The 24,141-nt window shown below is 50.2% G+C and overlaps 1 non-coding gene across 1 annotated transcript; it reads right to left on the bottom strand.

The window, feature by feature from the left end:
* Window positions 1-22,989: 22,989 nt before the first annotated feature.
* Window positions 22,990-23,097, bottom strand: LOC150050573 (U6 spliceosomal RNA). The gene has a single exon (XR_016538769.1). It is a non-coding gene; the product is annotated as a U6 spliceosomal RNA (small nuclear RNA).
* Between the last annotated feature and the right edge of the window lie 1,044 nt (window positions 23,098-24,141).

Genomic DNA, 24,141 nt, shown 5'->3' with positions numbered 1-24,141 from the left:
TGTCTGCAGGTGGTGGAGAAGGTGACCTGGGGCTGTTACTTAGCAGAGAGACAGCTGGAGAATTGTGCCGAGGGCACATGCAGTCCTGAACAGAGCAGGAAGACTGCTGAATTCACATAGAAAGGCAGGCAAGGGGAAGAAGTTCACAGGGCTGGAGTGGGGTGAGGAGGGAGGGCAGGAAGGAGACATGGCACCTGGCCTCAGGGTGGGGACTTGATGGCCCATTTGGAGTCCACAGCAGCTGAGGGTGACAGGCACACTGGGAGGGAGGTCGGTGCTTCACTGCGTTTCCTCACAGTCAAGTGATGACTGTACAGGATTCAAGCTAGTGCTGAGACAGAAACTCCAGAATTCACAGGAGGCTGTGGTGATGGCGGGGAATCTTCTTGGTGTAGGAACAAGGTAGCAGTCTTCAAGGGAAAGTGGCCTACACTTGTAAGCTGGATACTCTTGAGGCTGATGTCAGGAAGATTACTTTTTTTTTTAAATTTTCAACAGAGACTGGGACTTGAACTCAGTACCTGATGCTTTAGTTCATTGGCTAGTATTCCACCACCTGAGCAAGGTCTCCCACTCTAGGAAGATGACAAAGCAATATGAGCCCAAGTGGAAATGCTAGTTAAAGTTGATTTCCATAGTACTATTCTACAACTAAGTTGTCTGCATAACTCAAGGGGTAGAGCACCAGCTAACTAAGGAAGCTGAGCATGCACAGCAGCCTTAGTTCAAACCCTACCTTTGACAAGAATAACAACCACCACAACAAAGGAACAGGTGAGATAAAATAAGATAGGGAGGTGGGCTGGGATGTAGCTCAGTGGCAAAGCGCTTGCCTAGCAATTACAGTGTCCTAGGTTTAATCCCCAGTACAAAAAGAAAAAGAAAAGAAAAGATTGGGAAGCAGCCCTCACAGAAATAAAATAGTTACTGCAAAACTGCTGTGCCTGTGGTCTCTGTGCCACCTGGGGACAGATGAGTAGACACGCAGTTCCCATTTCTGTGCACAGAGAAGGAAGTAGAGAGGCAGGCCAGGATGCGGCTGGGTGCTGAGAAGCCCATGGCTCTGCTCAGACCCTGGGATCTGAGCTACACCCGGGTTCTGGGGATAGAGACACTGTGGCCCACAGGACCTGGGCTAGGACCTGAAATGGGGAGAGTGAGAGCAGAGGAGGGAGGCCAGCTTTGGGAATCAGAGGCATGGAGGGAGGAAGGGGCTTCATCAGAAATGAGGGTTGGAGCCAGAGACCCACAGATAACTTGTCAGGCTATATGCAGAGTGGCAGGATTTTCAAATGCAATGAGCTTGCTGGCTCATATTTCTGGGACAAGCACCAGGGGAGACAGTCAATTCAGTGTTTATCATGTGTGGTGCCTGCACATGCATGACACAAGAACCCTAGAATGAGATCTGGTTAAAGTGAGCACCAAACTTCAGAGACAGATCCCAGGCCCCAAGTTCAAGCCACAATAACTGAAAAAAAATAAAATAAAAATGTGGGAGAAAATATCTTTACCGTAAAGGTCAGATCTTAGTATAGCCTGTCACTAGGATTGTAACTCAGTGGTAGAACACAGGGAATGGGTAAGAGTTTCAGTACCAAAGGGGGGAAAATTCAAGGAACAAGCATTAAGATCCATTGGCCATTGGATCCTGGGAAGCTGGAAGGTTCTAGGTAGAGGAAGGAGAACCTAGAACCTGGCCATGCTTACACAGTCATTTCACAAACTCAGCCTGAGCTCCTGCAGAAGCCCCCGCTCCTGGAGGCTCCAGAGTTCATCCATTCCACAGCTGGGTGTGGGCTCAGGACATGGCAGCAAGACAGACCTGAGAGAGACATACATTTCCATTTCAATGTCAAGGTCCAAAGAGATTGCAACAAGACAAAGCTGCCTGGACAAGCTGCATGGCAGAGTGTTGAACAACCAGGGCTGGGGGCTGGGGGATGTATGAGGCTTCAAGGGAAGACTCGGCAGGTGGTATTGCAGCAGGTGTGGGAATGGGTTGGTGAGTACTGCTTCAGTGCCCAGAGTTTGGTTGGCATTTTGCTCTAGGATCAAGTTGTAAAATCTGCCGTGCTGTTTTCTTTTTGTGTGTTGAAGTTCTAAGAAAATAGAAGTAATGTCAGTTTGTATTTTTTTTTGTTCAGGCCATATCAGATTGCTGGGACGTTCCGTTGGGGCTCATGCAGCTTGAAGACCTTGTTTTGACTCCTTTTGGTGGAACTGGAGTTTAAACCCACAGCCTCTCACTTTGTCTCACTTCCAGCTTTTTGGCAGTGAATTTGTCATAGGCGACCTTGGAACCTCAGTTCTGCAGGTCTCAACCTTCTGAGTGTTGAGATGGACAGACATGAGCCCTGAAGACAACCCTGCACCCCCTTCCCCTCCCCAGTGTCTGCTGATCACTGGTGAACTTCCTGTCCAGGGAATGGTCTTGCCCACATCTGTGCCATGGTGGGAGCCCATGGTGGGGTGCGGTGTCTGGCTTTCCTGCTGCTGAGACGCATCCTAAACCAGCGCTTCCTCTAGGGTAGAGCTGAGCTTTGCTCCTGAGTAAGAAAGCCCATTTTGGATTTTTTTAAACCAGTCCTGGGGTTTGAACTCAAGGCCTGGGCACTGTCCTTGAGATTTCTCAAGGTTAGCACTTCACCACTTGAGCCACAGCACCACGTCTGGCTTTTTCTATGTACATGGTACCAAAGAATGGAAGCCAGGACTTTGTGCACGGCAGAAGGGCACTCACCCAGTAGGACACGCTCCCAGCCCAACCACAGCATTGTGTTCACGAACTCTTCTGTGGGTGACCTCGCAACTAACAATAACCAGCAAATAGAAAAACTGGCCACGGTGTGACTTACATAGCAGAGCACCAGCCTAACATTTGATTAGCCCTTAACTGGGAGCCCAGAACCACTACAGAGAAAGAGATCGTGTTGTCCAGAGCACTTGGGTCCCTGGTGGAGATCTTGTTTTGCCCGCTATAAGACTCTGATCTTAGCACTACAAAGACGTAGAGAACTTGGTGTCCTGGTAGCATGAACATGTAATCCCAGCTACTCAGGAGGCTGAGATCTTAGGATCCTGGTCCAAAGCCAGCCTGAGCATATGAACCTGTGAAGCACTTCACGTCAGTAACTACGGAAAAGAGCCAGAAATGGAGCTGTGACTCAAGTGGTAGACAATTGGTCCTGAGTACAAGCTCAGGGATCACATCCAACCCTGAGTTCAAATACCACGACCAGCAATGATAATAATAATAGACTTAGAAAATAGAGGGACAAAGTCCACACAAAGCTAGATGAGAAAAGAAAAAGACTTTACTGAAAAACAGGGATCTTGGGTAGGGGCCAAAGATACCTTCAAATGAGGGAATCAGTGAAGGGGCCCCAAGAAAGTGACCTCAGCTGAGACAGGCTCTCAGCTGAGCCCCTGGGAGGCTCACACAGAAGGAAGCTGGGACAGGGGACACAGAGCCCCAAGCTGGGGCCTGATGAGCATGGGCACCTCACTTCCTGTGGCTCACACAGGGTCTGCATGAGGCTCCTTCCCCAGCCCCACTCCTCCCTGTGGCAGCAGTGAAGCCAGCAGCAGGGAAAGCTGGGCAGAGCTGCCAGGGCCACGCTGCAGGGACGTCCTCCCCTTGGAGGCAGGCAGAGGCCATGGAGGTGCAGGGAGGCCCTGGGGGCTCTGGGTTCTCTCCATCTGTCTCTGTCCTGGCCACACTGGGGATGGACAGGGCCTCCATCCTCTGGGCCTCTCCCAGCACTGTGGAGACACTCCAGTTCATCAGGAAGGCCACCGAGGGACCCCAAGCCCACTGATGACCTCTGAAGTGGGCTCCACCTCTCTTCATACACCCTAGCAGACACTAGGCTCTTTCCCCACTCAGTTTTTTGGGGTCCAATGCTAGTGATGTACAAAAGGAGGTGTGAGTGTGTGGGGAGCAAGGAGGGAGCTCTGAGTCATGTCCCAAGTTCAACCACCTTCTAAGGTGGGACATGAAGATGCCCACTGCTCTGGCACTGTCCTATCAGCTCTCTCATTGGACAGCCACCCCTCCAGTCCCTACCCCAGTCTCCTTTCTTCCTTAGGAAAGAAGTAACGAATGGGCCTGCACTTCATCCTGCCCGTCCCACTGGGGCACTGGAGAAGACAGACACAGTCCTGGCTTCAGCTTCCAGCTGCAGAGCACAGCCAGCAGAGCAGAGGCCGGAACAGTGGGTCAGGCCTGGAGACTCCGCGACTGTGTTCACTCACTCTGCCCACAATGTATGTTTATTTATTTATTCATATATGAATGTATTTTTGAGCCACTGCTGGGGCTGAACTGAAGGCCTGGATTCTATCCCCGAGCCTTTATGTTCAGGTGTTCAGGCGATGCTCTACACTTGAGCCATAGCTCCACTTCTGGCTTATTGGTAGTTGTTTAGATGTGTCTCATGGATTTTCCTGCCTCTTCTCGTTTGAACAGGAATGCATAGATCTCAGACTCTTTAGTAGCTAGGATGGCCAGCGTGAGCCACCAAGGACCCATATCTGCTCAAAATTTCTGTGTTACCCGCTGACAAGAAGACCAACTCTGCAAGATCCAAGGACCAGTTTATTATGAGCCAGAAACCAGGCACCAAGGCCTAGGGACAAAGCGGCAAGCGAGCGCCCTCTTGAGGAAAGGTAGCAGGTTACAAGCACTTTCACAGGCAGAGGAGGAAAGGTGAGTGGCTACATGGCACATGACTGGTGCAGGCCTAGGGAAAGGGGAATGGTGAGGCAGGGCCGGGCCACCAGGCTGCACCCCGTCTTCCATGGCAGGGTTTATTTGGGGTTGTTTGATTTCCACATATCCACATCCCACCACCTGACTCCAACAAACCGGCGTAGGGTTGGATTCTTTTCCTTGGTGTGGTCTTTGTTAAGAATAATCCAGCCACATCTACAGGGCCGCAGTGTGTTAGGACAGTGCGAGCTGTAGCATTGAGTGCAGGGAGGCATCAGGTTTTCATCTTTATAGCCAGGAACGTGCTTTAACATAGTATCCTGAATGTCGATAGCGACACAATAATCTGTTTTATTGTAGTTTACCATAATGTTATAGGTACTTAGCTGGATGTCAGGAAGGTATTTAAGAGCTAAATCTCCAGGGATTTTATCTCTGAAATATAGAAACCCCGAGAAAGGCTCTCCTTTTGGTAAACGGATAAAAGAGTGTGGCCAGTCAAGAGCCTGAAATTTCTGCTCAGTCGCATTGAACCTAAGAATGAGAGATTTGTTCACTGGGGGGAGCATGAAGTTTGCATCTTGCCAAGTAAAATTAGATGGATAAAAGATAGAATCATGTGTGGCAGGCCTGACACGAGCAGACCCACCGGTGTCCAGACAGGACAGCAGCAGCAGCAGCAGCACGGGGGCCGTCCCCACGCTCACCAGTCTCCCCATTCCCACCATCATTAGGACAACACGGCAAGGCCAACTCCAACCACGAGGCAGAGTCTAGAAGCTGTGCAGCCAGGTCTTCTGCAGGTCCTGAGGAGGGAGCAGGAGCCTGGGGTGGGGTCGGTGTCCTGGGGCTCAGGGGGTCGATGCTGGCTGGCAGGGCTGTGCCCGGGTTCCTCAAGTCCACGTGGATGTGTCCTCAGGTGTGTAGGTTGGGGTGAGGGGAAAAAGGTGGGTCCCAGCACACCCCTGCAGCTGGGTGGCCTGTGGACAAGAAGCAAGTGATCAATGGATAATCCTAGCTACTCATCAGGCTGAGATCTGAGGATGGCAGTCAGTTCAAAGCCAGCCCAGGAAGGAAAGTCAGTGATACCCTTATCGCCAATGAACCACCAGAAAACTGGAAATGGCGCTGTGGCTCAAGTGGTAGAGTGCTAGCCTTGAGTTGAAGAGCTCAGGGACAGCCCCCCAGGCCCAGAGGTTAAGCCCCATGACTGACAAAAACAAACAAAAAGAGCAACTTGTTTGTTAAACACATCATATTGAAATAGGATTTCAACATCCATGTTAATAAATTCTTTAAAAAACAAAACAAAACAAAACAGCAGGCAACAAAGTCCTGATCCCAGCGGTGGAAGGATTTGAAGTGACATCTCTTTCTGTTCACGTGATCACCTCCATGTGCTGGGAGAAGAATCTGCAGACGATTCAGGATTTTTATTCTCCTTTCCAGATTCTTCCACAGGCAGAAAAGTCCCCCTAATCCGACTGAGGGCCAGCACCATATCAGGCTCCAAGACCAGGTAGGGCGAGGCCATAGACAAGCTGTCCCTCAGCACAGGGCCTCCCACAATGGCAGAAGACACAGACAGGACAAGGACACTGCAGGAGACCAGACTCCAGCCCAGTGCTGCTGGTTCCACTGACAGCAAGACTGCTTCCTCCTCTAGAGGATGGAAGGGGTGGCAGGAAAACCAGGACACCTCATCCCCTAGATCTTTCTGGAATCTATGTAGGGGGCTGAGATCAAAGGAATCCTTTTCCTTGAGGCCTTCCCCACACTAAGTGCTGGGGTCACTTGTTGAATGCAGAGGTGACAGTGGCCAGATATCGTCCCTATATCCCAGGGCTTCATGACAGAGCTACAATTCTGAACAGACCTTGGTGTCCTGAGCCTGTAAACCTAGCTACTGCAATGGCTGACAGCTCAAGGATGAAGTCGTAAGGCCATCCCAAATAGAAAGTCTGGGAGACTCCCATCTCCAATTAACTGTGAATGCAACCAAACTGGAGTCGTGGCTCTGGTGGCACAATGCAAACTTTGGGACAGCAAGAAGAGAATATAAGTACATGAGCTCTAGCATCCCTACCAGAGTCCCTAAAACAAACAGAAAAGAAAACAACAACAACCAAGAGAAAAACAAAAATTCTCTAAGAAGCTAGGTGTTAGCGGCTCCTGACTGTAACCACAGCTACAGGGGAGACTGAGGCCTAGGTATTGGGATTCAAAGGCAGCCCAAGCACAAAACTTAAAGAGCTTCTTTTCTCTCATTAACTACCAAAAAATCTGGAAGTGGAGTTCGGTTCAAGTGGTAGACCGTCATCCTTAAGCAGAAAAAGAGGGGAATAGTCACCAGGACTTGAGTTCAAACCACAGAGCTGGCAAAAATAATAACACAAAAACCCACTAAGTATTAAATTACTGAAAGCAGGCCAGTCTGTCTATAAATTTGGAAAGCAGACCTGGTAATGCTGGCCTGCAAAGATGGGTTCTAAAGGATGAGTAAGAGTTGAAAGCTGAAAAGCCCAGCAGCTATAGCTCTGCTTCCACACTCAGTGCTCAGCACCCACTCTGCCGGCCTGAGCTCAACACGTCTGGACTCAGTGGGAAGTGCTCTCCTCCCCAAATCTCAGGCCCACAGAGCTGAGGTGCTTACCTGAGCAGGGGCTGCAGAGTCAGGAGGGGAGGCTGGCAGTCCTGCTTCAGAGCCTTCCCTGCTGGCTGGGGCTGAGGCTGGAGAAGGGAATTCCGCAGCCTCCTGTGGAAGAATGAAACAATGGGCCTGAGACCACAGGACACTTTTAAAGGGCTTTGGAGATGGGGACGTGCCTGTGACTGGGGGGGGACGTGCCTGTGACTAGGGAGGACGTGTGGAACCAACAGAAATTTGCACAGATCGGTGTCAGCAGGTAGTGGAGAATGGGGCCTAGGGCTGTTCCCTGGTAGAGCAATAGCTGGAGAATTGGGCTATGGGCACATGCAGTCCTGAGCAGGGCAGAGAAACTGCTGACAGCACAGAGGAAGGCAGGCAGGGGAAGAAGTCCATAGGTCTGGGGTGGAGTGAGGGGGGGGCAGGAAGGATACATGGCACCTGTCCTCAGGGTGGGAACTTGATGGTCCTTTTGGGGTCCACAGCAGGTGTGGGTGACGGGAACGTGGGGAGGGGAGGGTGGTGTTTCATGGCACTTCCTTACATCGAAATGATGACTTCAAAGCATTGGAGCCAGTGCCGAGACAGAAGCTCCAGTATTAGTAGTCTCCAGGCACTGGTGGCTCACTGTAAAGCCAGGTATTCAGGAGGCTGAGAACTGAAAAATCACAATTTCAAGCCTTCCCAGACAGAAAATTCTATTAGACTCTTATCTCCATTAAACCATTCAAAAAGCAGAAGTAGAGCTGTAGCTGCATGTGTTAGAGCACTAACCTTGAGCAAAAGAGTTCAGAAACAGTGGCAGGCCCTGAGTGCGAGTCCCCCCCAAAATGAATAATTCACAGCAGACCCTGAGAGGCACAGGAAAAACTTCTTGATATAAAAAGGCAGCAGAATGAGGAAGATGGTCCAGGCCTGTAAGCCAGCAACACCGAAGGCTAATGTGAGGAAGGTTACAATTTTTCTTTTAATTTTGGGCAGACAGCAGGACCTGAATTTAGTACTGGACACTTGAACTCATTCACTAGCTGTTCAGCTCAAGGCTACCGCCCTACCCTGGAGCCGCAGCACCACTTCCCAGCTTGTCCTTTCTTTCAACCACTTTATGATGACAGAACACAACCCCGTGCCAGTGGCTCATGCCTGTAATCCAAGGATACCTATTCTGGGGCTAGAAAGTCTGTGAGATTCTTGTCTCCAATTAACCTCAAAAGGCCAGATGAACTGTGACTCAAGTGATAAAGTGCTAGCGTTGAGCATAAGATCTAAGGAACCAGATGCCAGGCCCTGAGTTCAAGATGCAACCTGGAAGGCACAAAAGGTATGATAAAGGAACAAATCTGAGATATTTTCGCCTCAAGGATCATATCCAAGTACAAGCTGAGGCTAGGCCAATAGCTCAAGGAACAAGCATTGAGCTGGATTTGAGCCTTGGATCCTGGGAAGCCTGGATAGAAGAAGGAAAGCCTGGGATTCAGGCAGACACGCCATGGTGCCAGCAACTGAGCACGCACACCTGGCCATGTTTAGACAATCATTCCACAAACTCAGCCTGAGCTCCTGCAGCAGAAGCGCTGGTCCTGGAGGCTCCATGGGTTCATCCATTGCTCAGCTGGGAGTGGGTTCTGAACATGGTAGCCAGACAGACCGGAGACAGACACAAAGAGCTACCGACTTCATGATTGGAGCGAGGGCACAAGCTACCTTCACAAGCTGCAGAGCACAGTTTAGAAGAAGGAGACTGGGGCTGGCATGGGGGGGGGGCTGGTAGTTACTGCTTCAGGCGGGAAAGAGGGTGGTGCTGCTTCAGGCCTCCCATGGTTTCCTTGGATTTTTCTCAGTCCTGGGGCTTGAACTTAAGACCTGAATGCTGTCCCTGATCTTTGTCCACAAGGCTTGTGCTCTACCACTTGAGCCACAGCGCCACTTTCCAGCTTTTCCTGAGGCGTTAATTGGACATAAGCGTATCATAGACTTTTCTGAGAATCATGGTTGGAAGCCATGGTTCTCAGTTCTCAGTCTCCTGAGCAGCTAGGAAGCACTGGCACCTGGCCCAGTTAAGAATGTGTATAGGAGCAGGTTGTAAAATGCGTTGCAGTGTTTTGAAGAAGGGGTGAAATACAAGGAATGTCACTTTGCACTTTGATTCAGCTATGGCTTCCAGGCCCGTCTCAGTCTCCCGGGCTGGAGCGATGCTGGGTACCTGGCGCCCATGTGACTCAATGATGCTTTGTTTTGGTTCCTTTTTGTGGAACTGGAGTTTGACCCCACAGCCTCTCCCCTGCCTGGGAGGCGCTGTAACACTTCAGCTCACTTCCAGGACACCACTTGGGCAGTGAATTAGAGAGGGAGTCCCTTCTACTTGTCTGCCATAGGTTATCATTGCACTCACTTCTCCAGACCTCAACCTTGTGGGTGTTGAGATGGACAGACATGAGCCCTGGAGACAACCCTGCACCCCCTTCCCCTCCCCAGTGTCTGCGGATCACTGGTGAACTTCCTGTCCAGGGAATGGTCCTGCCCGCATCTGTGCCATGCTGGGAGCCCATGGTGGGGTGCGGTGCCTGGCTCTCCTGCTGCTGAGACGCCTCATAAACCAGCGCTTCCTCGAGGGCTGAGCATCTCCTGAGTGCACAGCCCCACTGCGTGCCCACCTTCTTCTGTGCAGAACCTCGGTGCCCACCACATCACTTACACCCTGCAATTGACCACCAGTAAATAAGCAATGAAATAGAAAAACTGGCAGAGATATGACTTACAGGGCAGAATGCCTACTGAACAATTGGGTAGCCCTTCCCTGAAACCCCAGGACCACCAAAGAGCGAGAGAGAGAGAGCGCGCACGTTGTCCTTGCCACTTGGCTCTCTGATGGAGAACTCGCCTTGCCTGCCTATCAGACTCTTCTTGGTCTGGAAATGTAGCTTAGTGATATAGTGCTTACCTAGCATACATGAAGCCCTGGGTTCGATTCCTCAGTACCACATAAACAGAAAAAGCTAGAAGTGGTGCCGTGGCCCAAGTGCAACAGTGCTAACTTTAAGGAAAAGGGCTCAGAGAAAGAGCGCAGGCCCTGAGTTCAAGCCCCAGGACTCTGATCTGAGCACTACAAAGTTCAGAGTCTGTGGTGGTACAAGATGTTATCCCAGGTACTAAGAGGCTGAGTTCTGCTGGGTTAAAGCCAGCCTTGGCAGAGAAATCTGTGGAACTCTTAGCTTCAGTAACTAACAAAAAAGTGAGAAGTGGAGTTGTGATTCAAGTGGTACACAGCTGGTCTTGAGTAAAATAGGTCAGGGACCACACCAAGGTTCTGATTCAAATCCCAGTACCAGCACTAATATCAATCATAACAAAGATAATAATAATAATAATAATAATAATAATAATGATAATGATAATAGCAGTGATGATGATGAAAAATGAAGAAAAATATAGAAAAGAAATACGGAAGAGGGCTAAGGAATCCACCAAAAAAAATGGAAGAACAGGGAAAGTGGCTTCATTACAAGCCTAGGGGCCTTGGGTGGGGCCAGAAGACACCTTCAGATGAGAAGATCAATGAAGGGACCTTGAGAAAGGGACCTCAAATGACACACGCTCTCAGCTGAGCCCCTGGGAGGCCCACACAGAAGGAAGCTGGGACAGGGGACACAGAGCCCCAAGCTGGGGCCTGATGAGCATGGGCACCTCATTTCCTGTGGCTCACACAGTCCTGGGTCTGCATGAGGCTCCTTCCCCAGCCCCACTCCTCCCTGTGGCAGCAGTGAAGCCAGCAGCAGGGAAAGCTGGGCAGAGCTGCCAGGGCCACGCTGCAGGGGCGTCCTCCCCTTGGATGCAGGCAGAGGCCATGGAGGTGCAGGAGGCCCTGGGGGCTCTGGGTTCTCTCCATCTGTCTCTGTCCTGGCCACCCTGGGGATGGACAAGGCCTCCATCCTCCGGGCCTCTCCCAGCACTGTGGAGACACTCCAGTTCATCAGCAAGGCCACCGAGGGACCCCAAACCCTCTGGTGACCTTTGAAGTGGACTCCAGCTCTCTTTACACATCCTGGCACATGCTTTTCTGGGACAGGCTCTTTCCCACACATGGTTTGGCAGGTCCAACCTCAGCAATGGATAGGACAGGGGGATTGTGTGTGTAGAGAACCAACAGGGACTGTACTGGTTCAAGTCCCAAGTTCAACCCCCTTCTAAGGTGGGCTATGAAGATGCCCACCGCTCTGGCACTGTCCTATCAGCTCTCTCATTGGGCAGTTTTCCTGTCCTTCCCTCTGAGCCCAGTGTCCTTTCTTCCTTAGAAAAGAAAAGTCAGAAATGGGCTTGCAGTTCATCCTGCCCAGCTCATTGGAGCAATGGAGGAAGCACAGGGCTTCAGCTTCCAGCTGCAGAGTAAGTCAGGAGAGATGAGACTGGCAGAGTGGGCCAGGCCTCGAGACGCCACAAGCTGTGCTCACTCACTCACAGAATTTCTTTATTCATTGATTTACTTCATTTTTAGTGATATTTATTTGTTTATTTATTTGGTGACAGTACAGGGTATTGAACTCTGGGCCTAGGCAGGATCTTGAGCTTTTTTCCCTTTGTACAAGGCTGGTAATCTAACACCTGAGCCACAGCTCTACTTCAAGATTTTGGATAGTTAACTGGAGGGAAATTATCACAAACTTTTAATTGGAGGAAAATTATCACAAATGTTCCTCCTGGAATTTGTTTGAACTACAATCCTTGGAGCTCAGCTTCCTGAGTAGCTGGTAGGGTTGCAGGCATGAGTCCCCAATGTCCCATTTTTGCCCATAATTTCTAGCTACTCACAGATAAAAAGAACAATTTTCTTAAAAGTACCAGTTTACTTTGGACCAAAGACCACAGAAAGGCTTGGGAGAAAAAGACAGCAAGCCGGCGCCCCCTTCAGGAAAGGGAGCAGGTTACAAGCACTTTCACAAGCAAAGCAGAGGAAAGGTGAGTGGCTACATTGCGCAGGCCTGGTGCAGGCCTTAGGAAAGGGGAATGGTAAGGCAGGTCTGCGCCATCAGGCTGCACCCCATCCTTCCTGGCGGAGTCTATGTGATGATATTCCATTTCCTACTAACATTTCTCCACTTGACTCCAACAAACTTCGTTCTAATTAGCTTAGATGTATTGTGAGGGTCTGGTCTGAGAACAAAAAAGCCACACCAGCAGAGCTTCCTCACCGGAGGGCACTGCCTGCTGTAGCACTGAAGGCACGGGGCCACCAGTCTTTCACGTTGGTAGCCAGGAACACTCTGTATCCTAGTGTGGTGAAGGTCAAAAGCAACACAATAATCTGTCTTATTGAAGTTTTTGATTATGTCACCCTTCTTTAGCGGGGTGTCAGGGAGGAATTTATGAACAAAGTTTCTGGACTGTTTATCTTTGAAATAGAGAAACCCTGAGAAGGACTTTCCTTTTGGAAGATATATAACAGAGTATGGCCAGTCAAGAGCCTGCAATCTATTGTAAACCCCATTCAACTGAAGAACGAGAGATCTGTTCACTGGGGGAAGAGAGAAATGTGAGTCTTTCCAAGTATAATGAGACGGATCAAAAAGAGGCCTGACATTAGCAGACCCACCGGTGTCCAGACAGGACAGCAACAGCAGCAGCACGGGGGCCGTCCCCACGCTCACCAGTCGCCCCATTCCCACCATCATTAGGACAGCACAGCAAGGCCAACTCCAACCACGAGGCAGAGTCTAGAAGCTGTGCAGCCAGGTCTTCTGCAGGTCCTGAGGAGGGAGCAGGACCATGGGGTGGGGTTGGTGTCCCGGGTTCAGGGGGTCGATGCTGGCTGACCAGACTGTGCCCGGGTTCCTCAGGTCCACGTGGATGCGTCCCCAGGTGTGGAGGTTGGGGTGGGGGGGAAGAGCGGGTCCCAGCACACCCCTGCAGCTGTGTGGCCTGTGTGCTGACAAGATCCTGGTCCTCTAGGCAGAGTAGCTTGCTGTCCACGTGTCACCTCCTATGAGAGGAATCTGAAGACAATTCAGGATTTTTTAAATTTCCTTTTTTTAAACCAGTCCTGGACTTGAACACATGAATTGTACACCATCTCTGAATATTTTAAGGTCACAGCAAGTGCTCTACCACTTGCCACATAGCTGTTTCCACTGTTTTTTTTTTTTTTTTTTTTTTTTTTTGGAGAGGATGACTAATTAAAGATAAAAGACTCACAATCGTTCTTCCCTGGCAGGCTTTGACCTGCAATCCTGAGATGAGAACATCCTGAGCAGCTTGGATTACAGACCTGGGCCACTGACTCCTGATTCAATTTTGGTGTTTACTTCTCCCTTCCAGACACTTCCACATCGTGTGGGGTTGCTGTAATCTCAAAGGGGGCCAGCACCATGGGAGGCTCTGAGGCTACGGGGAGGTCACAGACAAGCTGTCCTGCATCTGAGGGCTTCCCACCCATGGCCAGAGGACACAGGCCTAACAAGGACACTGAAGGAGACCCAGACTCCAGTCCTATACTGCCCGCTCCACTGACAGCAAGGCTGCTTCCTCCTCTAGAGGCGGGAAAACCAGGACACATGGTGTTCTGGCTCTCCTTGGCATCTATGTGGAAGCTGAGATCAGAGCAGTCCTTTTCTTTGAGACTTTCCTCTACACTAAGTACTAGGGTCACTTCTTGAATGTGAAGGTAACAGAGGCCAGGCACTGTCCCAAATCCCCAGAGCTCCTGGCAGAACATTAGCCATGAATAAGCCCCGGAAATTCAGGCCATAAACCTAGCTATTGCAGTGGTGAAATGCTCAAGGATGGAGTTGACAAGCTAGGCTGATTATAAAATATGAGACTCCATCTCCACTTAACCATAAATGCACTAGAGAGGGGACATGCCTCAAGTGGCAGAGCAATAACTTTCCGAAACAAGACATCAAGAATGTAAGTACTTGAGATCTAGCATAACTATGATTTTCTAAGCAAATCACTGAGAAGCACGCAGGTAGTGGCTCATTCCTGAAATCAAAGCTGCACAGGGACTGAGAACTAGGTATTGAGGTTCAAAGCTAGCTTAAGCAGGAAAGTGAAGGAAACTTCTCCAACTAAGGCCTAGAAGAGCTGAAAGTGGAATTGTAGTTCAAGTGGTAGAGGGTTAGCCTTGAGCAAAAGAAGATCAGGGATAGAAACTGGGACATGTTTTCAAGCCTCAGAGCTGGCAAAAAAATTGAAATTAAAATGCACTAAGTAATAAATGGATATTGTCATTCCACCCAAAGCAGAACAATTTGTGCATCTGGAAATGAATCTGGCAATGCTGGCCTTCAAAGAAGGTTCAGAAGGAGGAAAAGCCCAGCAGCTGTAGCTCTGTGCTTCCACACTCAGTGCTCAGCACCCACTCTGCCTGAGCTCCCCACATCCGGACTCAGTGGGAAGTGCTCTCCTCCCCGAATCCCAGGCCCACAGAGCTGAGGTGCTTACCTGAGCAGGGGCTGCAGAGTCAGGAGGGGAGGCTGGCAGTCCTGCTTCAGAGCCTTCCCCGCTGGCTGGGGCTGAGGCTTCTGGAGAAGGGAATTCCACAGCCTCCTGTGGTCCACCAAGAATGGGACACTGGGCCTGAGACCACTGGACACTTTTAAAGTGTTTGGAAGATGTGTACATGACTGTGATGGGGGGAAATGTGTGTAACAAGCAGAAATTTCCACACATTTGTGTCTGTAGGTGGTGGAAGCAGCGGCCTAGGGCTGTTCCTTGGCTGGGAAATAGTTGGAGAATTGTGCTGTGGACAGACTGCAGTCCTGACCCAAGCAAGGAAAGTTCTGAAATTAGGGGAAAGGCAGGGAGGGGAAGAAGTCCATAAGTCCAGGGTGGGGTGAGGAGGGGGGCAGGAAGGAGACATGGCACCTATCCTCAGGGTGAGGATTTGATGGCTCATTTGACGTCCACAGCAGCTGTGATGTCGGGGAGGCAGTGGGGAGAGGATGGTACATCACTGCCTTTCCTCACGTGCGCGTGATGACTTCACAGAGTTGGAGCTAGAGCCAAGCAAGAAGCTCTAGGATTCACAGTGAGACATGGGTGGCAGGGAGAAATTTTATGATGTTGGAAGAAGGCAGCAGACTGAAGAGAAAGGGATCGAGGCATATAAGCTCCCAACTCAGAAGGCTTATGTAGAGGAGATTTCAATTCTTTGTCTTTTGGGGGGTGGTCATTGTTGTTTTGTTTAATGGACAAAAACAAGGGTTCTGATTCCATGCCTGAAACTTCAGCTCATTGACTGGCTAGCACTCTAGTAACAGAGCCAGGCCTCACACTCTACGAGATTCTAATTCAAGGTGAGCCCTAATGGACAAGTTTCTTAAACTTTATCTCCAAAGTAACCACCAAACACTGGGCAGGATGCACAGCTCTGAGGTACAGTGCCAGCTAAGTGAGGAAGCTGAACTTCCAGAGTTCAAAACATAGTACTGCCAAGAATTAAAAAAAGGAGCAGGAACAAAAAATAAGATGAGGAGGCAGATGAGGAGGCCGTGGTCCCTGTGGGACAGGCCAGTAGACACACAGTCCCCACCTCTGTGCACAGAGAGAAGGAAGTAAAGAGAGGCAGGCCAGGATGTGGCTGGGTGCTGAGAAGGAAGCCCAGGGCTCTGCTCAGACCCTGGGACCTGAGTCACACCTGGGATCTATCTCTGGGGATAGAGGTGCTGGGACCCAGCCTGGGAGACTGAGAGCAGAGAAGGAGGCCAGGTTTGGGGATCTCTGAGAAGGGTCTACATCAGAAATGAGACACAGAGTCAGTGACCCATAGACAACTCACAGGCCATGTTCAGAGTGTCAGGATTTTCTTCTGAAATAGGTATGGCACATATTTCTGTGACATAGTTGTGTTCAGGGAGTCTGCCCAGGCACAAGACAAGCATGTGGAGACTGTGGTAGGTGATTGTACAGAGGTGGCCGAGCTCTGATGAGTTGCTGCTTCTGCTCAAGGACCTCTCAATGTATTACGTGGTATGACTGCCTGAGATTGGCTTGTCCTTTCTTTCAACCCTTGTAAGATGGCAGAAAACAGTCCCATGCTGATGACTCATGCTTGTAATCCAAGGGTCACTAGTCTAAGGCAAAAAGTTCATGAGACTCTTATCTCTAACTACTAAAATCCAGATGCACTGTGACTCAAATGGAGAAGCACTAGCCTTGAGCACAAAATCTAAGGAAATGATCACAGGCTCTGAGTTCAAGACCTAAAAGGAAAAGAAAAAAAAACCAGTGTGAAAAAAGAATATAGAGAAGATGAGGCAAAACAAATTTGCCTTAAAGATCAGATCCACGTAGGGCCTCTGGATAGGGATATAGCTCAGTGGTAGAACACTGAGTATGAGTCTCAGTACCAGGGTGGGGAAATATCCAAGAAGCAAGCACCGAGCTGGATTTCTGCCTTGGCTCCTGGGAAGCCTGGAGGGTTCTGGGTAGAGGAAGGAAAGCATGGGATTCAGGCAGACACACCATGGTGCCAGGTGACTGAGCACGTACAACCTGGCCATGTTTAGACAGACATTTCACAAACTCAGCCTGAGCTTCTGCACAAGCCCCTGGTCCTGGAGGCTCCAGGGTTCATCCATTCCACAGCTGGGTGTGGGCTCTGAACATTGCAGCAAGACAGACCTGAGAGAGACACAAAGAGCTATCAACATCACGCTGCCAAGAGATTGCAACAAGATAAAGCTACCTGGACAAGCTTCAGGGAAGAGTTGTGGAAAGAAAGAGCTGGGGAAATGAGCCGGTGGGCACTGCTCCAGGGGAGAATGGGAGTGATGAGTGCTGATCCGCAGTCAGCAGACAGTGGTTGAATTGGGAATTTGTGCTTGGGGCAGGTTGCAAAATAGGTTGTGCTGTTTGCTTTTTGTGTTTTCAAGATCTGCTGAAATACAAGTAATGTCAGTTTGCACTTTGATACGTGCATGGCTTCCATGCTCCTGGGCTGGAGTGATGCTGAGTACCGGGCGTTTGTACACCCCAATGACCTTTTGTCTTGGTTTCCTTCTGCAGAACTGCAGTTTGACCCCACAGCCTCTCACTTGCCAGACAGGCGCTCTAACCCTTCATCTCACTTCCGGGACACCACTTGGGCAAGGAATTAGAAAATGAGACCTGCTACTTGTCTGTCTTAGGCTACCTTTGAACCTCATTTCTCCAGACCTCAACCTTGTGAGTGTTGAGATGGACAGACATGAGCCCTGAAGACAACCCTGCACCCCCTTCCCCTCCCCAGTGTCTGCGGATCACTGGTGAACTTCCTGTCCAGGGAATGGTCCTGCCCGCATCTGTGCCATGCTGGGAGCCCATGGTGGGGTGCGGTGCCTGGCTCTCCTGCTGCTGAGACGCCTCATAAACCAGCGCTTCCTTGAGGGCTGAGCATCTCCTGAGTGCACAGCCCCACTGCGTGCACACCTTCTTCTGTGCAGAACCTCGGTGCCCACCACATCACTTACACCCTGCAATTATCTACCGATAAATAAGCAAACAATGAAATAGCAAAACTGACTGAAGTATGACTTATGTGGCAGGGTGTGCCTGCTTAACAAATGAGTCGCCCTTCCCTGGAACCCCAGGACCACCAAGGAAAGAAAGATATGTCCCCAGTCATAAGGCTCTCTCGTAGAGAACTTGTCTTGCCTGCCTATAAGACTCAGATTTAGCACTACAAACACCCAGAGAGCTTAGGGCCTTGGCAGTGTACAACTGTAATCCCAGCTACTCAGGAGCCTGAGATCTGAGGATCCTGGTTCAAATCCAGCATGGGCATAGACATCTGTGAAACTCTTTGCTTAAAAACCACCAGAAAGAGTTCGAAATAGAGCTGGGACTCAGTGGTGCGCAGCTAATCTTGAATAGGAAAGCTCAGGAAACCACTCAGAACCTGCATTCAAATACTAGCGTCAGGGAAATAATAATAATTGCCCCGTGTGAGTGACTCACAAATGTAATCCTAGCTACTCAGAAGGGTGAGACCTGAGGATGTCAGGTGAAAGTCAGATGGGGCAGAAAAATCCCCATATAACTCTTATCTCTAATTAACAATTATAAATAGAAAGTGGCTCAAAGTTGTACAGCCCCAGACTCAAGCAAATGATCTCAGGGACAGCACCCAGTCCCCAATTTCAAATACCATGACTGACAGTAGTAATAATAATAATAATAATAACAACAACAACTTAGAGAAATAGAGAGAACCAGGAGCAGGGACAAAGAATCCACAAATAGCTAGGGCTAGGACAGGGAAAGTGGCTTCATTGAAAATTCAGGGAACTTGGTTGGGGCCAAAAGACATCTACCAATGAGGGATCAGTGAAGAGAGCCTGAGAAAGTGACCTCAACTGAGACACTCTCTCAGCTGAGCCCAGGCAAAACAATGTCCCACAGCACCTTCCTGGCAGCAGTGAAGCCAGCAGCAGGGAGAGCTGGGCAGAGCTGCCAGGGCCACACTGCAGGGACGTCCGTCCTCCCCTTGGATGCAGGCAGAGGCCATGGAGGTGCAGGGAGGCCCTGGGGGCTCTGGGTTCTCTCCATCTGTCTCTGTCCTGGCCACCCTGGGGATGGACAGGGCCTCCATCCTCTGGGCCTCTCCCAGCACTGTGGAGACACTCCAGTTCATCAGCAAGGCCACCGAGGGGCCCCAAACCCTCTGATGACCTCTGAAGTGGACTCCACCTCTCTTCACACACACTAGCACATGCTGCTATGGGGCAGGCTCTTTCCCCACTCACGGTTTGGGGGTCCAGCCTCAGCAATGTACGGGACAGGGGGGCTGGGTGTGTGGGGAGCAAACCAGGACTACGCTGGATCAAGTCCCAAGTTCAACCCTCTTTCTAAGGTGGGACATGAAGATGCCCACTGCTCTGGCACTGTCCTATCAGCTCTCTCATTGGACAGTCTCCCTTCTGCCCTCTGAACCGAGTGTCCTTTCTTCCTTGGGAAAGAAACATCAGAAATGGGCCTGCAGCTCATCCTGCCCATCCCACTGGAGCAATGGAGAAAGCTCAGGAACCTAGAGCTGGCTTCAGCTTCCAGTTGCAGAGCACATCTGGGATTGCTGGGGCTGCCAGAGGGAGCCAGGTCTTGAGAAAACCCTGGCTGTGCTCAGTCACTCTGCCCAGAATTTCTTTTAGTATTTTATATTTATTTATGAATTCATGTTTTTTTGTGCCATTCCTGGGACACGAACTCAGGACTAAATTCAATGCCTGGGCACCGCTGCACTTTGCATTTTTGGTAGTTTATTGATGAAAAACACCACATGGACTTTCCAGCCTCAGCTGGCTTTGAACACGATCCTCAGATCGCAGCCTCCTCAGTAGCTAGGATTGCAGGCGTGAGCCACCAACGCCCAGTATCTACTCAGAGTGTCTGTGCTACCGCAGTGACAATAGGAACAACTCTGCTTGCGAGATCAAAGACCAGTTTATTATGAGCCAGAAACCAGGCACCAAGGCCTAGGAGACAAAGCGGCACGCGAGCGCCCCCTTCAGGAAAGGGAGCAGGTTACAAGACTTTCACAGGCCAAGAGGAGGACAGGTGAGTGGCTACATGGCACAGGCCTGGTGCAGGCCTTGGGAAAGGGGAATGGTGAGGCAGGGCCAGGTCACCAGGCTGCACCCCATCCTCCACGGCGTGGTGGATGTGGGGTGATTTCATTTCCTGTCATCCACTTCCCACCACCTGACTCCAACAAACCAGCGTAGTGTTCTGCTCTCTCTCTTGGTAGGGTCTTTGTTTACAACCAGCCAGCCACATCTACAGGGCTGAGTCAGATCAGGACAGCTCAAGCTGTTACACTGAAGGCATTCTGGCAGAAGGTTTTTACCTTTATAGCCAGGAACATTCTTTAACATAGTGTGTTGAATGTCTATAGCTATACACTACTCTGTCTTACCATATTTTACCCTTGCATTGTGTGCATTTACCGGGGCATGAGGGAGGATTTTATAAGCTAAGTTTCCAGGGTATTTCTCTCTGAAATATAGATACCCCGAAAAGGGCTGTCCTTTTGCTAGACGGATAAAAGAGAGTGGCCAGTCAAGAGCCAGTAATTTCTGTTCAGTTGCATCGTACCTAAGAATGACAGATTTGTTCACGGCAGGGAGTGTGAAATTTGACTCTTTCCAAGTAAAACAGGATGGATCAAAGAGAGAAAAATATGGGCTAAGGCTGACATTAACAGACCCACCGGTGTCCAGACAGAACAGCAGCAGCAGCACGGGGGCCGTCCCCACGCTCACCAGTCTCCCCATTCCCACCATCATTAGGACAACACAGCAAGGCCAACTCCAACCACGAGGCAGAGTCTAGAAGCTGTGCAGCCAGGTCTTCTTCAGGTCCTGAGGAGGGAGCAGGAGCTTGGGGGTGGGGTCAATGTCCTGGGGCTCAGGGGGTCAATGCTGGCTGACAGGGCTGTGCCCGGGTTCCTCAGGTCTATGTGGATGCGTCCCCAGGTGTGGAGGTTGGGGTGAGGGGAGGAGAGCGGGTCCCAGTGCACCCCTGCAGCTGTGTGCACTGAGAACCAGGTGACAAGGTCCTGGTCCCCGAGGTGGAGAGGTTTGAGGTGGCGTCTCTTCCTGTCCTCGTGATCACCTCCACTTGCTGGGAGAGGAATCTGCAGACAATTCAAGATGGTTAGTTGTCCTTTCCAGATCCTTCCACATCTAGAAGGCTCACTGTAACCTAAGTGAGGGGAGGCTCCGAGGCCACAGGGAGGTCACAGACAAACTGACCCTGCGCTGAGGGCTTCCAGCCTATGTTCAGAGGACACAGACATAGCAAGGACACTGCAGGAGACCAGACTCCAGCCCTGTGCTGCCCACTCCACTGACAGCAAGGCTGCTTCCTCCTCTAGAGGATGGAGCAGGGGCCAGGAAAATCAGGACACGTGGTCGTGTTGCCCTTTGGGGGATCTATGGTGGAAGAGGGGCTGAAATCAGGGGAGTCCTTTCCGCTGAAGCCTTCCCTGGGCCATGAGCTGGGTCAAGTCTTGAATTCAGAGGTGACAGGGGCCATGTTCTGTCCCTCAGGCCCAGGACTCCATGGCAGATTTAGCGATGAGCAGACCCCAGACTCTCAATCCCATAAATCTAGATATGAAATGGATGAGAACTCAACTATGGAGATGAAAAGCCCCAAACTAGCCTGAAAGAAAGTCCTGGAGACTCCATCTCCAAGAATACACCAATCTACAGGTGTGGCTCAAGCGACAGAGAAAGCATGACATCAATAATATATGTGCCAGAGTTCTAGCATGAGCAGTAGGCCTTACATAGAAATCACTAAGAAAAAACTCTCATTGTCACTAGAACCATGAAAGAAACATCTGATGCACAGGGAAGCAGGCCTGGCAAACTGCAAAGAAGGGCACTGAAGGATGAACAGGAGTTGAAAGCTGAAAAGCCCAGCAGCTGTAGCTCTGTGCTTCCACACTCGGAGCTCAGCACCCACTCTGCCTGCCTGAGCTCACCACATCTGGACTCAGTGGGAAGTGCTCTCCTCCCCGAATCCCAGGCCCACAGAGCTGAGGTGCTTACCTGAGCAGGGGCTGCAGAGTCAGGAGGGGAGGCTGGCAGTCCTGCTTCAGTGCTTTCCCTGCTGGCTGGGGCTGAGGCCAGAGAAGGGAATTCCACAGCCTCCTGTGGTCCACCAAGAATGGGACACTGGGCCTGAGACCATGGATGCTTTTAAAGGGCTTTGGTGCTAAGGACGTGACTGTGACAGGGGAGGACGTGTGGAACACACAGAAACTTCTACGGATCTTGTGCCTGCAGATGGTAGAGAAGATGGCCTGGGGTTGTTCCCTAGCAGAGAGATAGCTAGAGAATTGTGCTGTGGGCAGATTGCAGTCCTGATGGGGGAAGGGAAGAAGTCCATAGGGCTGGGGTGGGGTGAGGAGGGAGGGCAGGAAGGAGACATGGCACCTGTCCTCAGGGTGGGGACGCGATGGTCCATTTGGGGTCCACAGCAGCTGTGGGTGTGGGGCTGCAGGGAAGGGTGGACGGTGCCTCCCCAGGTTTGCTCACATTCAAATAATGGCTTTACAGGATTGGGGCCAGTGCTGAAACAGAAGCTCAAGGATTCACAGGAGGCCATGGGTGGCAGTGGGAAAACTTATTTATTTGTATTTTATTATTCGTCAGGTAGTGGGTACATTACTTCTCAAACCTTGATACCCCTCCTCATGTTTTTGTCCCCCTTTTTCTCTCCTCTCCCCCTCCTAGTCCTCTTGTTTTCCTCCTTCCTTTCCCTATTTCAAATAGACAAATAAGTGTATATGTAGTATACTAGTATACAAATTCAGGTACAGTAACCTCATGAGATTAAACATAAGTGGGAATAAAAGATAAAAGAAATACCTTCACATAGTACATCAATCACAAAGCTACACCTCTTGTTCCATTAACCAAGAGTTCATTTTGTTTACTCTCATCCTGTGTGACCATATGTACATGGGTTTTGAGGTATGGTGATCCTCTGCTAGGAAAATCCTAGGTGTGTACTATTATTACAAAGGAGAGACGCCATGGAGCCTGTGCTCCTTTGGGTCTGCTTTCCTTCACTTAATATGGATTTTTCCAAGTCTTTCCATTTTCTTATGAATGGGGCAATATCATTCTTTCTAATGGCAGCATAGAAAACTATGGAACACTTCATGAATTTGCTTGTCATCTTTACGCAGGGGCCACGCTGATCTCCTCTGCATCGTTCTGATTTTAGTATATGTGCTGCCGGAAGCGAGCACTGCAAACCCTTCTTGATGTTGGAAGAAGGCAGCAGGCTGATGAGAAAGGCAGTCCAAGCCCAGAAGGTTCTACTCCGGAGGCTGATTTCAAGAAACTACAATTCTAGTTTTCTTCTTGGAGGTTTCTTTTTTCTTTTCTTTTTCATTTTTAATAAACAGAGACCAGATTTGAATTCTGTGCCTGATGCTTTCCCACACTGGCTAAGGCTCTACCAACCGAACCTCACCTCCAACTCCATGAGACTACAATTCAATGTGAGCACCAATGGACAGGTTTGTTCAACTTCACCTCCAAAGCAGCCAGCAAACACTGGGAACGATGCATCACTCTGGGCTAGAGCACCAGCTAAGTAAGGACGCTGAACTTCCTGGGTTCAAAACATTGTACAGACAAAAACAATAACAACAAAAAGGAGCAGAAACAAAATATAAAATTGGGGCGAGAGCCCTTACTGAAATATTCCCTGCAGTTCTACTATGGCTGTGGTCCCTGTGCCACCTGGGGACAAGCGAGTAGACACACAGTCCCCACCTCTGTACACAGAGAGGAGGAAGTAAAGAGAGGCAGGCCAGGATGGGGCTGGGTGCTGAGGAGGAAGCCCAGGGCTCTGCTCAAGGCCTGGGACCTGAGCCACACCTGGGATCTATCTCTGGGGATAAAGACACTGTGGGTGGATGGACCACAGGCCCACTGGACCTGAGCTGGGACCCAGCCTGGGAAGCTGAGAGCAGAGAAGGAGGCCAGGTTTGGAAATCTCTGAGAAGAAGGGTCTACATCAGAAATGAGGCACGGAGTCAGCGACCCACAGACAGCTCACAGGCCATGTCCAGAGTGGCAGGATTTTCTTCTGAAATGTGAATGGCGCATATTTCTGTGACATAGTTGTGTTTGATTCTTCAGCTACCACATACATAGAAAAAACCAGAAATGTGGTAGAGCTCTAGCCTTGAGAAAGCCCAAGGACCCTGCTCAGGCCCTGAGTTCAAGGCAGGACTGGGGTGGAAAAAAAAGGAAAGGAAAAGGAGAGAGGGGGGAGAGAATGT

Source organism: Megascapheus bottae, chromosome 18, assembly GCF_031878675.1.
Source record: "Megascapheus bottae isolate mThoBot1 chromosome 18, mThoBot2.hap1, whole genome shotgun sequence".
Taxonomy (NCBI): domain Eukaryota; kingdom Metazoa; phylum Chordata; class Mammalia; order Rodentia; family Geomyidae; genus Megascapheus; species Megascapheus bottae.
The sequence above is the reverse complement of the archived record's forward strand: the minus strand, read 5'-3'. Positions and strand labels throughout refer to the sequence as shown.